A 15,498-nucleotide genomic window follows, 5' to 3' on the forward strand; every position below is an offset into this window, starting at 1 on the left:
TACAGGTGTTAAACTGGTGACATTTTCACTCGTTTGACTCATTGATGTATAATATTATAGACGGGACAGACCGCAGTGGTAAATAGTAGAATGTATCTAGTGGTGGACCTAATGGTATTGTGGGGAGCGGGCTCCAGGGACCCCCACAAAGACAACAATTCGTAATTTATTTGAAAAAAAATACTAACAATATCTCCCTTCCTCAGAAAAATAATATCAAGAAACCACCATCGCCACTTTAAGTAGTTACAACTTGTATTTACCTATTTTATGATATTATTGTATTGAGCATCGACGAGTCAGTACAAAAAAATAAAAATCCTCTCATTCGTAAAACCATCAAACATAATAATCGCGAAGTACTTCACTACATTGAGCTGCAACATGCCTAGTATTTTATTATGAGATTTTATTTCCGCACGGTTAGACTGTTGGAACCAAATTTTTCGCTCCCGCAATAACTGAATAATGAATTATGTAATCATGGTGAACGTGCATAATGCATATACAAATAATAATAATAATAAAGAGCCAAATAATAAATTGTTGAACTCAACCGCTATCTCCACTAAACGCGTTATCGTAACAACAACAACAATAATAATAATATTAAGTATGCGCAATAACAATTTATAGTAATAATCAAAATTCTATATTTATTATTATTATTATGACCGCAAAGGCGCCAACTGCTGCAATATTGTCGACCGATGTTTATCACGACATAATAATATTTTACTACCATATATTATTATATTATATTTTTGTTGGAATTTTTATTAGAATGCAGATAAATATTTTGTAGTAAAAATCTAGTGCATAAACTGTTAACGGTTAAGAGGACGTTACACCCGCATATTAAATTGTTTCCATCTTTCAAATGTTCAACAGCAAAAACTGTTTTGAAAAACTTCAGTATACTCCCTCTGTATTTATTGTAGAATTGCTAAAATTTTACAATGCATAGGGGAGAACTTAATACTTGTCGTAAGGTTTTTATTTTTTTAAGTATTACCCATAAATTTTTAATAATTAAACCAAAAAAACAAAAAAAAATTTTATGTTCTCAAACTGATAACTTTAATTGTTGCATATTGTATGTTATTCAAATAATAAAAAAACACAGGTAAAGTTCTTTCCTACGTGTTATAGAATTTTAGTAATTTATTGTTCTATAAATACAGAGGGAGTATTGCTGTCCCGTGAAAACAAGTTTTTGCTATGTTGTACATTTGTGAGACAGAGAGAAACCATGCGAGTGTAACTTAATAAACTGAATGATTCATAAATCATCATAATTATATTATATTATATTATTATACATTATATGAGTTCCAAATGACGTCAAAAATATATTCGTAGAAGTTTATACAAGTTATACTGCTTATTTTGGGTTAAAAAGTATAATCATTAAAATGTTATATTGTTTGCATTCGATCGTGATTGTTTGTACAAAATAAATTGTTTACATTTATTTTTTAAAACTCTAAAGAACAATGCAAAAATATTTGTTTTAAGATATTTTGTTATTAATTATTTTTTAGTAAATAATCATTTTTGTATGGGGAATTATAAGGATATAAATTGTAGGTCTTATACTTGTTGTACAACAAACGTGATCAATAATTACGCAACTGTTTGAAAAGAAAACATCGTTTTAGAAACAGACTCTATACAATTAATTTAACCTAAATTAACATTATAATGCTCACATAGAAATAGAGATGTTATTAAAGATTTATAATATTTAAGGTCAAATCGAACCCGAACTGAACTATTCGAAGTCGAACGGATCCGAACCTACACACTTTAAATTATATGATATAATATAATATAATAATTCCAGTAACATAACTAAAAAGCAATATACTACCTATTTTATATGGTGGAAAAAATCATGTTTAACTTTTGGTACGACTTCACAAGTGTAAATATAATATTATTATTTATTTATTCAGATTAACTAATAGGTAAAAGTACCTACTATTTCTAAATACCAATATTATTCTACCAGAAACCTCGTTTCATGTAACCTCATGTATAAATATATTGTATAACAACTGACAACAATCAAAACCAACAACCATATTTTAAAAATACGATCTATATTATCAATATTGCCAAAACAAGACTCGATGCTTACTATATTATCATTATTTTATTGTTAAACTATTGTGTCTGCGTAATTTTCTTATTTCAGTTTTTGTAACACGAGGATATAATTGCTGCTGGGTGTCAGTGTGTGTGCCATATGCAATATGCGTGTATGTTGAAAGACACATTATATTATATTATTATAATATACGTATTCACGTGTAGTTTGGACAACAATAATGATAATATGTATGTAGACGCATTATTATTTAAATAACACTCTGTTTGAAACATACTTCGGACCCATTCTATGGCCGAAATTTAAATTTCAGACTTAAAGCGAGAGTTTTTTCTATTCATCCATTTTTAATGCAATATGTTTTTCCTAAAGTATTCCTCATTCATATAAGATTTATATACAGTTTAATGTTTTTGAACCACTGCGTGATGTACCCGTATAACATACTAATATAACGACAAATTGTATACCTAAGTATAATAACATTAATAACACATACATACATATTTATATATATATATATATATATATAGAGAGAGAGATATTAATCTTTTTACGAAAATTCTAAGCTCTTTGTCTTACATTTTCCTCCCAAATAGCATACATTTTTTAGGCATTTTGCAGGGAGACCAATAACAGTTAGGTCTTTTAGGAATAGTTTTAGAATACTATGTTTTTAATTATTTATTTTATTTTGAATTATTATATTATCATATATAATATGTATTATAGTTATAATAATTATAATTTTTTATTTTAAATGCAAAATAAATGATATTTCATATTGTGTCTTACAAATTACAATATGCTTAATCTTTCATAATTTTCAAATAGTATTTTTTTTTTTAACATAACTGTTGTTGGCAAAAAAGGAAGCTGTTTGCGGGAAAAAATGAATAACTAAAAACATTCTATTAGGGCAAAAAGATTTCGTGAAAACAATAATTTTTCAAACGGCCTACGATATGTCATTATATAACACCAATCTTTTTATAGGTATAATATGCTAATGGACAAATATACTTCTGTGTTTATAAAACTCGAACATTATTATTTATTCGTATTGTATTATGTGTTTGTACACGCATACATAAAACATTCTAATGCGGAACTCTCATAAAATAGTTTTGTTATTCAAGTTTAGTTGGTCTGTACAATACTACAACAGTCAAATCTAATAATATCGACGTAGCGTAAACTATAGAAAAGCTGCAATGGTTTCTTATTGTCATTTAATATTAATAGTACTACTCTACAAATTGGCCTGTGTTTAATTACACTATGTGTGTCATCGCAATTGGACCCACCATAAACCTATAAACTAATATTATACTACAATATGTCTTAGGCTCTACCAAACTTCTAAAATATTATAATATATTAATATAGTTTTTACGTACAGTAGGTACTATAGAATGGAAATGTAAAAAATAGACTATCATTTTTGGCATAATTATTTCGATTATTATTTTAATACACACAATATGTATTATTATTTGTCATTATCAATGCCAAGGTTGTTGTTGTCCACAGCTTACCGTTCCACTATTCGGTTTTATTCTATTATAACATTATGTTGTTATGATACTTTCTGTTTGACGCCAATCGAGTACATTTCATTTATTGATACGCGGAGTTGCTTTAATAACCGTGTAATAATATATTATATTATTAAATTATTTTAAACTTATATACATCGACACTTGAACCGTTCAAGTTGAACGTTATAATAATAATGATTTAGCCTATACAATGCGAGTGGATGAATATTTATTCCATTCAATCAATTTGAAAGTTAATTATTATTCTTAGATTTTATCTTCATTATAGTACCTATGGTGCATTGGTGCGTATAATAGTATTCTATACAGACATGCAGTATAAAATATATTATGATATATACATTTTTTTTATTTTATATAATATATAATATAATTATTATAACAATTAAATGCATATTTGGAAAAAAAAACTGTGAAATCGCAATGAAAAAAATATTTTATGACTTCTATAACTAGTAGATACTATATATTAATAGAAATCTTTAAAAGCACCGAATCCATGTTACTATTATGGATTTTAAATCAAGTTGTATCAATTAAATCGTTTTTTAGAGTATACATAATTTTTAACATGGAAAATTAAACCAGTAAATTACGTGGAGCTTTACTTCAACCAAGTAAATTTAATTAATTTCTTTTGTAAATTATAGTCAATTTGGGCGATAATCAAAAACATGTTATACTGCAGCTGTCAGCCATATTATGTTACACCTACCTACTAAGATATTATAACAATTAAAATTGTTGATTTTTTTTTATAAAGTGGCTACAAATTTGTTTTGGTCTCTCATCAAAATCGAGTCACACACCGAGTTGGATATGATCGTGACGTAATGAAATACAAAATATCGAAACTCAGCTCGGGAAGACAAAACTTGTGCGTGGAAGAGGAGAAAAATTCTCCATATCGTTTGCATGGAAATGTAAACCTATACACTGCCGGTACACCTATTATAGGCAAGTATATTATTGTTTTTTATCGGATCGCGAAGAACCGGTCTCGAGACCAGCTGTGTCAGCAACAGTCGTCCGATACGGGCAAAGGAGAACATAACAGTATATTATTATTTTGTTGTTTTCCTCGTAAATAAATAGTAATAATAAAAAAAATTACGAAGAATAATGGAAAGTCTCGAAGGCGGCGCGCGCGCAGAGAAACCAGACTCATACTGCAGCTGACGAGTGCTGCACTATCGTCCCATTCCCAGATGATGATAATATTATATTATTATACGTAGTTACGCTGCCCTACGATTCCGCGTGCGTCCGTAACATGTCCGCCGGAAGCGGTTATTCAATAGACTGGAATCGAATTTATTTTTTTTATTTCTTAGCTGCAATATATCCGTTACAAGACATCGATCGTAGTGGTCGGCGGTAGATCCAGCCTATACACCCGGTTGCCGTGGTCGTTTTGTCAAGATTCCAAAAAAAAAAAAACTAACGATTCATTATTCTCGTTGACACAGGAAGAACTATAAAGAAGATACCGAACGTTGGTACGAATTGAATCGGTCGTCAATATTACAAGATGACTAGTTAAACGGCTTGTCCGAATGGCGATAATGTCGCCATTACGCGTGTCCGAGGAAGTGGACAAAAAAAAAACCCAAACTATCTTATAATAGAGAAATTTATTCAAAAACATCATCGTTAAATATTCTATCTATTTCGGACTCAAGTACGCAACACGTGCTGCACAACAACGTTTTTAGCATATTCGCGTATTAATCAAGTTATGTAACGGATCAACCACAATTACTGTTACATGCTTAATGTATAGGTCCTCACTACTATTATTTTGGGGTATATGCGTTGTTGATATACCAAAATGGTGAAATTATACCCTTCTTGATATTTTAACTGCAACCAATTAATAGTCCACCGAAGAAAATATCCTATGAAAACTATTTACGTTCACGTTAATATTACAACTGTGGAGTGCGGAATTTTGATATCAAGATTATGTTTATTATATAAATCTATAATAATAATTAAGATATTGAGTTATAATGGATTACTATCATGCCAATTCTTGATTGATTTGCGGAGAAACTTGCTAACACTTATGTTTTCTATTTGAAAAACGGTGTTATAATAATAATATGTCGTCTGGTTTAGTATACTAAATTTCCTAGTAATGCTAAATATTAAGCAACGCTAACTGATTTAAACAGTTCATTCCCATTATTGATGAATTTAAATTAACTTTTCTTTTTGTTAGTATAGGTAAATACTCTAAATAATAATATTTTAACTTATATCATATTCTACTATTTACAAAGGCTTCTTCTACTTCTAAATTTCTTTAATCCACATCCGATTACCGTAATATGACATTTTAAGCGGTGAATTGACCTATGTGTGTTTTATTTTTTGGTATAATATAACGTGTTATGAACTATTACATTACGCACACGTGCGTATTCGTTGAGCTGGATTTTCGGGGATGTATTATTGTCAATGACCTCGAAACATACACGCATATTTACTTATTTTCAGTGTAAGTATGTTTTCTAATAAGTTACAGCGTATAAGTAATATTGGTTTCACTAGTGCTAATAATACGTCAATATTATTCAAATAATAGTCTGAGTGATATCAAAAATAAAACGATTAAAATTTGTATTTCTATCGATCGTTGTCATCAAGATTCAAGAAATTTTCCTTGTCCAGTTTTCAAGTATAGTTTTAATAGATTAATATTTTTTCATCCTCTTTGAAAGTTCTTTATTGTGCGCTGGTCTATTCAGACTCATAGTTGATTATGGTTCCATTCTTTGCGGGCCCTTATGAAAAGATATTATTATTTTTTACTAAATATTGTTTCTCCTCCTCATAACTACATACTTATATTATACTCCGAGTTTTTGACTTAGACTCATTAGTAGACCGCCAGAACGTCCTCAATCTTCGTTTCCGTCGTAAGCACCTTTCTGATTCTACTGACTTCTCTTATTTCCAAACTAAAATTAATTTTTTTAATTTTTCTTTCAGAAGCACTAAGGTTTTAATTTATTTTTTTATTCCGCTTTGTTCTACCAATAATATCCTAAATAAATCCATTAACTGCATATTACGTCTTGCGAATGAAAACCTATAGTTTCACTTTAATGTTTATTCACTCGTTAATAATGCTGTAGTAATTGAAAGTATAATTCTTAAGCATACTTAAAGACTTAGTTCAAAACCATATTTTCGATTTTAAAATACTTACGATTATTTGTTCTAATATTTAAAGAGTGTCTTGTGGATTCACAAAATTTCGTTTTTAAAATGAGAAGATTAAATATAAAAAAGGGCTTTTTTATTTTAAATTATTCTTCAAATGATTTTATTTTAAATGTTTATGTTAGTATTTAAATTGAAACTCAAATAACGTAATAAGTAATTACTAATTTTCAATTTATCAAATAGAATAGATATTTCTAAGGATAATGTATAAACTTATAAACACATATTATGTAACTATGTAATATTTGTTTGTTTATAAAGAAATTTGGATAAGAGTTTAAAAAAAAAAAATATAGTGGATAAGCTATAAAATGTGGCTTGGCGTGGTGCGTTGGCTGCTACCAATCACGGAATGCGACTGGGAGTAAGTAACGGCCACAGCTACTAGCTCTCGGATGGATGACCATCCGGGTTCATAGTAGTTAAAAACTTTGCCACACATACACGTGTTTGTTACTTACCATAATAACCGTAAAAACAACCTACCGTACCAAAACCTTACCCCTACCACAGTTCATAACTCCTACAACCTAATGACCTTAGTTTCTGGGCTTTAGATCAATAAAAAAAAAAAATTACATAGATTAACTATAGTCGGGCGCCCAAGCTAATATCATTGCGTATTATCTTTAGTAGGTTTATAAACTACTCGTTCAAATGTTGAATTAGAAACATAAACATTTTCAAAAAAACAATTGTAGTAAAATAATTTAAATATAAAAGTTCTAGTTTGAAAACGAAATTTTAACGAAAATAATATTGTCTTTAAGTATATTGAAAGATTCAATAAATCAGATTTTGAATTACAATAGGTACCTACGTATTGTTGAAGAAAATATTAGGGGTTGAGCATGGTTGGAATCACCCTGTATCACAAACCGACACTGATTATTGAATTATTGTTATGTAGAGCCAATACTATCTTATTGAAAACATGTGGTTTGTTCCACGTGATCACCGGGGTGTAAAATGATCGTGACGACAGCTATTTACGTCGCAATTTACCTGTAACATTATAATTGTGTGCAATTTTCGTCCGACGCCAACACACCGTGAAACGATTCAGCTTAAAGACGTGTTGTATATACGTGTCGTACAAAGATAATAATAATAATTATTTAATGAATAAACTACAGAATCTTCCCGTCATCTTCTCTCACCACAATAATAATATAGAGATAATTTTTAAACATTTGTATGCACACACAGTGAACAAAAACATGCGGCGGAAAAATAAGAAGGAAATCGTCGTCGTAACCACAATAATAATATGACGACGATGTACAATGAGATGTGTAATGTGTATATATATATTTTTATCCTTTTCCGATAGCGGTGTACAATTGTGATATCTTCTGAAAAAATAATTATGCGCACTTCAATACAGTATAGCAATAGCTACTTAGTTGCCATATAGTTTAATTTATTGGTATTCCTACATTGTAAAATTTTATTAGAATTTAGTTATTTATAATATTATTATGAATTGAGTAGGTCACATATTTCAATTTTATATAATATTATCATGTTATTAATTATTATACGCTCATAATTAACGGTGACTACATAAAACAGATTTTGTGGGCAACTATACGCATCATACTTATTACTTATACGTTATGAGGAAACACGCACGTGTCTTTATTTTTTGGTAATTAAATTTCCATACTATTGTTCGGGTTTTTATTTTTCAAATTGTTATATAATATACCTTATTAATAGGTACATACCCCTGGGAGTTTATTTTCATCAACATTTTTACGAAACGCGTATGACATAACGTAGCTACACATTGTTTTAGTTTAAATTACTATTACTTATTGCTTATATACCATACCATCCATATATATAAATACAGTATTTGTGTAGTCATGGTATTATTATTTCCATGTGTAGAAAACTTCACATAGGTATGTAATAAACTCAACGGACATAATAAAATATTGTGTGAGTTGGATTTTATTTATTTTATAGGGCATTGTCTCTACGAATATATATTTGACATCGAGTCGAAACTCATTCACTTGGATGAAATAACGAAAATCAATGTTTACACTCTCGTTTCGTGCTAAACATGACCTAGTGCACCTAATTACAAGATCGTGATTTATATTTGATTTCATCATAGTCCGGCCGTGCGCCATAACCTATTTCTTTTGTGTATACAAACTATTAAATTCCAAGCCCCAACGCACATACACACAAATACAGCTGGATTAGTAGGTATGTAGTTGTGTTATTAAATATTCATTTCATAGTATTCTAGTGTCAACATGGTAACTTTTATTTTTGTTCCAGAAGTATAATTCGTGAAAACACAACTTTAGCTGTAAATGTCAAATTTTTATTTCATATGAATAAATATTAGATACCTATAATAGACCAAACAACGAATTAAAGTGTTAATCTGAGTAAAATACGTACGGAAAAATTTTTCCGATGCTTGTAGAAAGTATATAGGTACTGGAATTATATGATGTGACATAAAACTTCTGAGCCGACATTTCGAGACGGCTAATTTATAGCCAATTTATGATAGGTATAATATAAAAAATATATATTAGATACGGCAAATTTTTAGACATTATATATCTATTTTTTTATGCATTTTATCATCGGCTAACTAACACAATTCGGACGTCAGAAAATAGTGCAAACATTTCACGACTAAACAACATCTGCAGAATCAAATCTTATTGCAGGCCACATTTTTAACACAAATTTATTACGCTTTTATCGTTCAAATATAAATATTTTTTTACGAGAGATATCTTCGTGGCTTGTAAAAAAAATATATATAAAAATGAGTTGACTGTAAATTTAATAAGTGACCGCATCATTAAACGTCTATTAGTTATAAATAGTAATATATCGTATACGATACAATATACTACATACTATGAACCGTGATAGGCTCGTCATTACAGATACTGTGAGTTACAAAGAAGGAAAAAAAATCGAGGCGATAATGAAATATTATACTACAATATGAAATAGGTACATATAACTGCAACTTGTACATAAACCACTGTGTAGAATAATCAATATTAATGCAGATTGGACAGAAACACGATAATTTTTTTCATCATTTGATTACCTATCTATAGTTTTGGTGGTTTAATAACTCTATATATGTGCAAGAGAAAATAACACAATATAAAAGAAAGAAAAAAACATCAATTAACCTAAATCGTCTATACAGTGAAAATTTTGCACTAGCGAAGGCCATCGACATTATGGACGTGTACGTTGTTTGGTTTTCGAAAAAAAAATAATAACCCACTCGTTTTTACATATTGTTATTGATTATTTATTAATACGTAAATTACCATAATTATCAATTCATTATTAGTAGTTTATATATAAATAGTTTTAAATAAATAACATCATCGTTACAGATATAATAGTTTTTTCTTTGTTGGCCAACTACAGAAGGTATTAGCTTTAACAAGAGCATTACATTTTTTTAATTTTATAGATATAATTTTAATTGGTTTTTAAGAATCATTATATCAAGACCGATGTTTTCAGCAGATACGTACTACGATATTTACTGTAACATTGATGTATAAAGTATGAAGATAATACAATATTTATGTGGTACATTGTAAACACACACGAAAAAAAGAAATCAGTTATATTGTGTAATATTCTTTGTTGATCCTCTTCATATTATTTCGTTACTATTGTTTAAATACATTTTTATTTCGGAGACCTGGATTTATTGAGTACAGAGAAAACATATTATAATCGTTATTATATTACACACTATACGAGCATAGACATAGATAATCGACAAATTTTAACAAACAAACTGTTCTTTTTTTGCAATGTCACTGAAATTTGAAATTTGCATCCAATAATAGAATATCGATAATTTGGATCTTGCCAATTAAATAATAATAAATACTATTATTATTAATAATAATAGTTCGTCAATTACTATAGTATTTTTGATATAATAGTGACACATTCATATTTCCAGGAGATCCAAGCAACGGATTTGACATATTTCTAATTTTTAAATTGTCAGTAATATAAGACGTTAATAAATAATTAACAAATAAATTTGCTCCTGGATTAATAATATATTACTTTTGAGAAAAATAATGCGTTTTAACAAAGCTTAAGGTTTTGATAATTTTAATCAAATTTTCTTCAAACGGTGGTTGGTGATTGTCATATGCTTAATTACTTGTACAGAATACAGATTGACGTTTACACTGTTATAGTTTTTGCATAAATATTTTAAGCACCCTTCTAATAAGTATTAAGCATCACACTTGAACACATACTGCAAACAAACTAGTTTATCATGTACCGCACATAATATTATAATAGTTGTTACAGATAGTGGTTACAGCTTGATATGCAATTTATAACATAATTATAAAATTAATTCTTTTGCCACTTATTGATTGAGTTTAGTTCATATTATAATTTGTATAATACAATTGTATATAGATTTATAACATATTCACCATAAATTAATTGCATTCAAATGTGATGTATAACAGTAGTTCAGAATATTTTTGAAGTAACAATCTTCTTTAATGTCACCAACACTGTTAACGAAATTGTTTGTAATGTTAGCATTAAAATTTCAAAATTGTTATATCTATTATTTAATTAAAATTAAAATAATAGGTAAGTACTTGATGAATTAAATTTACCAAAAATTTAAAATATAATATTATGAGCTAGTGTGTCTATTTAAAAGATATTTCCTAGAAATAATTTTAGGGGATTTCGTTTGGTGACCCTAAAAATAAATGTTGAATACTCCCATTAAAAAAAATAAAATTGTTAGTTTATAACACAATACAATTCGTGTTAGTTACTGCAAAACTATTGCTTACAGTAAGTATTTTATAACCACCAAATTATTATACATTCTAAATTTATTTATTTATCTCAAATATTATCATTATAATATTATACCTTCCTAACACCTACTTACCCTAAACCCACAATTTTTGTTCAAATGTTTTAAAAAATAATTAAAATTTCTATGCAACAAACAAAACTTGAAAGATGATTGTGCATTGTTAATATTGTAGATAATAAATATTATTATAGGAATAAATGTTTTTGTTTTTTAAATTATAATTACAAATGAGACTCCAGCAACGATGATGAATGATGATAATATTTTATTCGTCTCGTGTTTTTTTATTGGTTGTTTTAGATATGGGATTGCTAATTGATATAAAAAATAATCATATTTACCTACTCACGATTATGTCAATAGATGACCTATCCTGTCTTGTAAAGTCTGAACTAGCTTTAAACTGACGTGACTTTACCTGATGTGTCAATCAATTCTCTAGTAATTATGATTATGTAGCAATTACGCATTCTTAGAAAATTCATTGTAAAACCTCTTTCTTTAAATTATATGTTATTTATACTATGTTATTCAGTTTTTAGCATATGGTAATATAAAAGAATAATATTGTAACCATGATTATCAAACGTTCAACTTCATTAGGTTCCTACCTACCAACTCATTAATTTTTTTTTCATCTTGTTTGTGTTGAAAGACATTAAATGATTTAAACCGAAGCTCGAGATATTTAATTGAAAAGTATTATGGCAGCATCGTGTGACCAGCGTTTATTTCCTCAAACTTTTTCACCTTAATAATAGTACAACATAAATGAGCAAAAGCTTATGCTAAACCCTCATAAATCATATCCCTATTCCCTATAAATTATTTTGGATTGGTTCTGCAGGGATATAGTTAATTATTTACGTGGTATTAAATTGGGGAGATACACTTCTAAATCTATTAAAATTAATTAGAAGTAAAACAATATTTATACTTAAGATAGTTAAATTGACACTTGATCCATATGGATTTTAAGTTATATTGTGAAAATTAGAAAGGCCATGGCATATATTTTGACAACGACAAAAGCTACAAACACATTTACTTCAATATTTATAATTTTATACATTACATGGTTTATGGGATGATACACTCCAGTCAACTTAGTATTTGAAAGGCCCTACAAGAGAGGGGATCAGAAGGATCAATTCTATTGGGTGCTGGACTTTAGAGGGGCCCATCGTTCATGCAAATAATTACTTCAATATATATTAGAAAAATGTTTCAAAATTAATTGTTATTTAAGAGGGGCCCAGATTTAGTTCTGTACTGGAACCTAAAATATGATATGAGCGGACTAAGTATGGGGCTGTGTAATATATAATTATTTATTGACGTCGGTGCGAAATTTGGTGGTTAGGCACAATGCTCGTATCGGCTTTGAAAAGTGGATTACAGGTACATTTCTGGCAATCATTACCTATAAGAATATACCTACTAATCGAAAGGCTGCAGGTGCTTCAACCACTGATATAGACATAGACACATACATAGCAATAAATAACAACAATAATAGTAATTATTATAATAAAAACGATAACATAATATTGCTATTATGCACGCGTACCTGATGCAGCATATATTGCCACAATAATATATAGGGTTACGAAAATCGATACTGCCCCCCCAAGTATTATTATTTATTGTTGTTGTTGATGTTGTTTGACTGTGCACTGTTGCGTAATTGGCGGGTGGTACATGCAAAATCGATATAATAATAATAATATTATTGTGTTGTGCTGTGTACGACCACTACGAATGTAATATCTACTCTCTATATATAACAAAATATTCTCGTATTGTGACATTTTGATGCGAAAATAATATAAAACACAACCTAACGATACGATTATACGACGATCGACCGTCGTTTTCTCAATAAACCCGATCGTAAGTCAGGCTACGTGTGCGTATGTGCGTTTCCTGTGCCCAAGTTGACAAGTTCGATTTTAGCACGGCGCCGCGATTCCCGGCGCCGTATTGATCGTTAAACTTGGTATAATACTCTAATACCAGTATATATTATGTGTCATATATATATATATATGTATTAGGTAAATTATAATATTATTCGAAATTCGTGAGTACTTACAATAAAACCGTTGTATGTATATAAATACACTGCCTCAGGTCAGACTTTCGACGGGAGCATGGTCGACGATATGGTAGGTACTAATGTAGCACGGGGACTTGGAGATGCGCTCTTATCACGTACACTGATAATCGAATTAGAATGTAAATATAACGAGACAAACAAAACCAACAAATTAAACAATCGTGATCCTATTGTAATAACATTATTATATTGTATATTATTATGAAATATCGACGACTACAAAAACAACAGCGTTAACAGTGCTTTTACATCTGATCTACATCGTCTACTAACGGGTTACCACGGGTACGCGCGCACAAGCACAACACCGTCTCTTGCGAACGTTCAGTCGTCGGTTTATGGATGCGGTGGGAGTGGAGGACCCGCCCGACCAAGAACGCGGTTACGGTCACCGTCACGCGGTGTATCGTATAGCGCCATCTGCGAGGCGCGTTTGCCGCGCTCGCGTGTCCGGTATTCCGATGGCCCGCGACAGTCAAGTGAAGATGGCGACACCGGAAACGATAACGGCAGTGGACTTGGAACACCCGAAGTCCGCTTCCGGAGTGCGTAAGTAGGGTGGGCGAGAGTGAATTGCGTGCTCACTACCCTTATGTGACGTGATTTTGAATGCTGTGATCACAATATGCCTAAAATGATTGTTTTCATTTTGGTATAGTTATTCATACGTGACTTTGGGACAGTCTAATCAGATACAGTCACTTCCCAAGTATATCCTAAAATAGTTACCTAAAACAATCAGATTTCCGTTATATATTTTTATTTTAGGTAACCATAAGCGAAGATGGATTAGCATTGTGCCGTAGCTTATATTGATATTATATTAAAACAATTTTTGTTTGAAACAAGAAACAGATTTTAAGTGGCTTTAATATCGCCAACGTTTGAGTAAAAATATAATTTGTTTTTAACGATTTGGATGTCAATACCTAGGTAAGTATAACCTCGTGAGTAAATTTGACGGAACATAATCTTAGTCTTATACAACTTTAGAATTAGAAACCGAGTTATACGTTTTTAAAAAGAAGAAACATTTTGAATGTTGAAAATTATAAAACGGGTAAACCGTTTTTCTTGGCATTCCTTCCGTCCTTTAAATAACAATGAATGCTTAATATTTATGAACCATTTAATGAACATTTTATAGTCGTATAACCTAGATCTATTGTTAGGAGAATAATATCTTATAGGGAAAAGCAAAAAAAAGAAATAGTAAGTACATGATGCTCCATTGAAGCATTTTTTTTCTCAGTATAATGATTTTAATAATATTATTTCAAAACATTGTCATCATTATATTATATTTATGTCAATAATAACTTGAAAAAAAAATTGTTCGATCATTGGTCCGCATTTTTGTGAAAATTATGGAAAGCATTACAACCCATCCAGGATTATGAGTGATGACCGATGAAATGCAATACGTATATTATTAAGATTAAGTGATAGGTCGTATTTGGCCAGGCTGACCATATTGATGAATTTGTTCATCGTAAATATTTGAAAACGTCAACGGAACATAATATTGTTGGTTGATCTATCTGTGATATTATAATCGTGTCGTGTAAATATTTTATTTACT

General features: G+C 29.6%; 1 protein-coding gene across 1 annotated transcript in view; it reads right to left on the bottom strand.

The window, feature by feature from the left end:
* LOC107165239 (uncharacterized) overlaps positions 1 to 14,208 on the bottom strand; it is a 34,469-nt gene extending 20,261 nt beyond the window's left edge. Inside the window, exon 1 of the mRNA XM_015513394.2 lies at positions 13,893 to 14,208. The gene's annotated coding sequence lies outside the window, so the exon portion shown is untranslated. The remainder of the gene's footprint in view (positions 1 to 13,892) is intronic.
* Positions 14,209 to 15,498: the final 1,290 nt, after the last annotated feature.

This window comes from Diuraphis noxia, unplaced genomic scaffold (assembly GCF_037042655.1).
Source record: "Diuraphis noxia isolate RWA-SAM2 unplaced genomic scaffold, SU_Dnox_SAM2 contig0004, whole genome shotgun sequence".
In the NCBI taxonomy this organism is placed as follows: Eukaryota; Metazoa; Arthropoda; class Insecta; order Hemiptera; family Aphididae; genus Diuraphis; species Diuraphis noxia.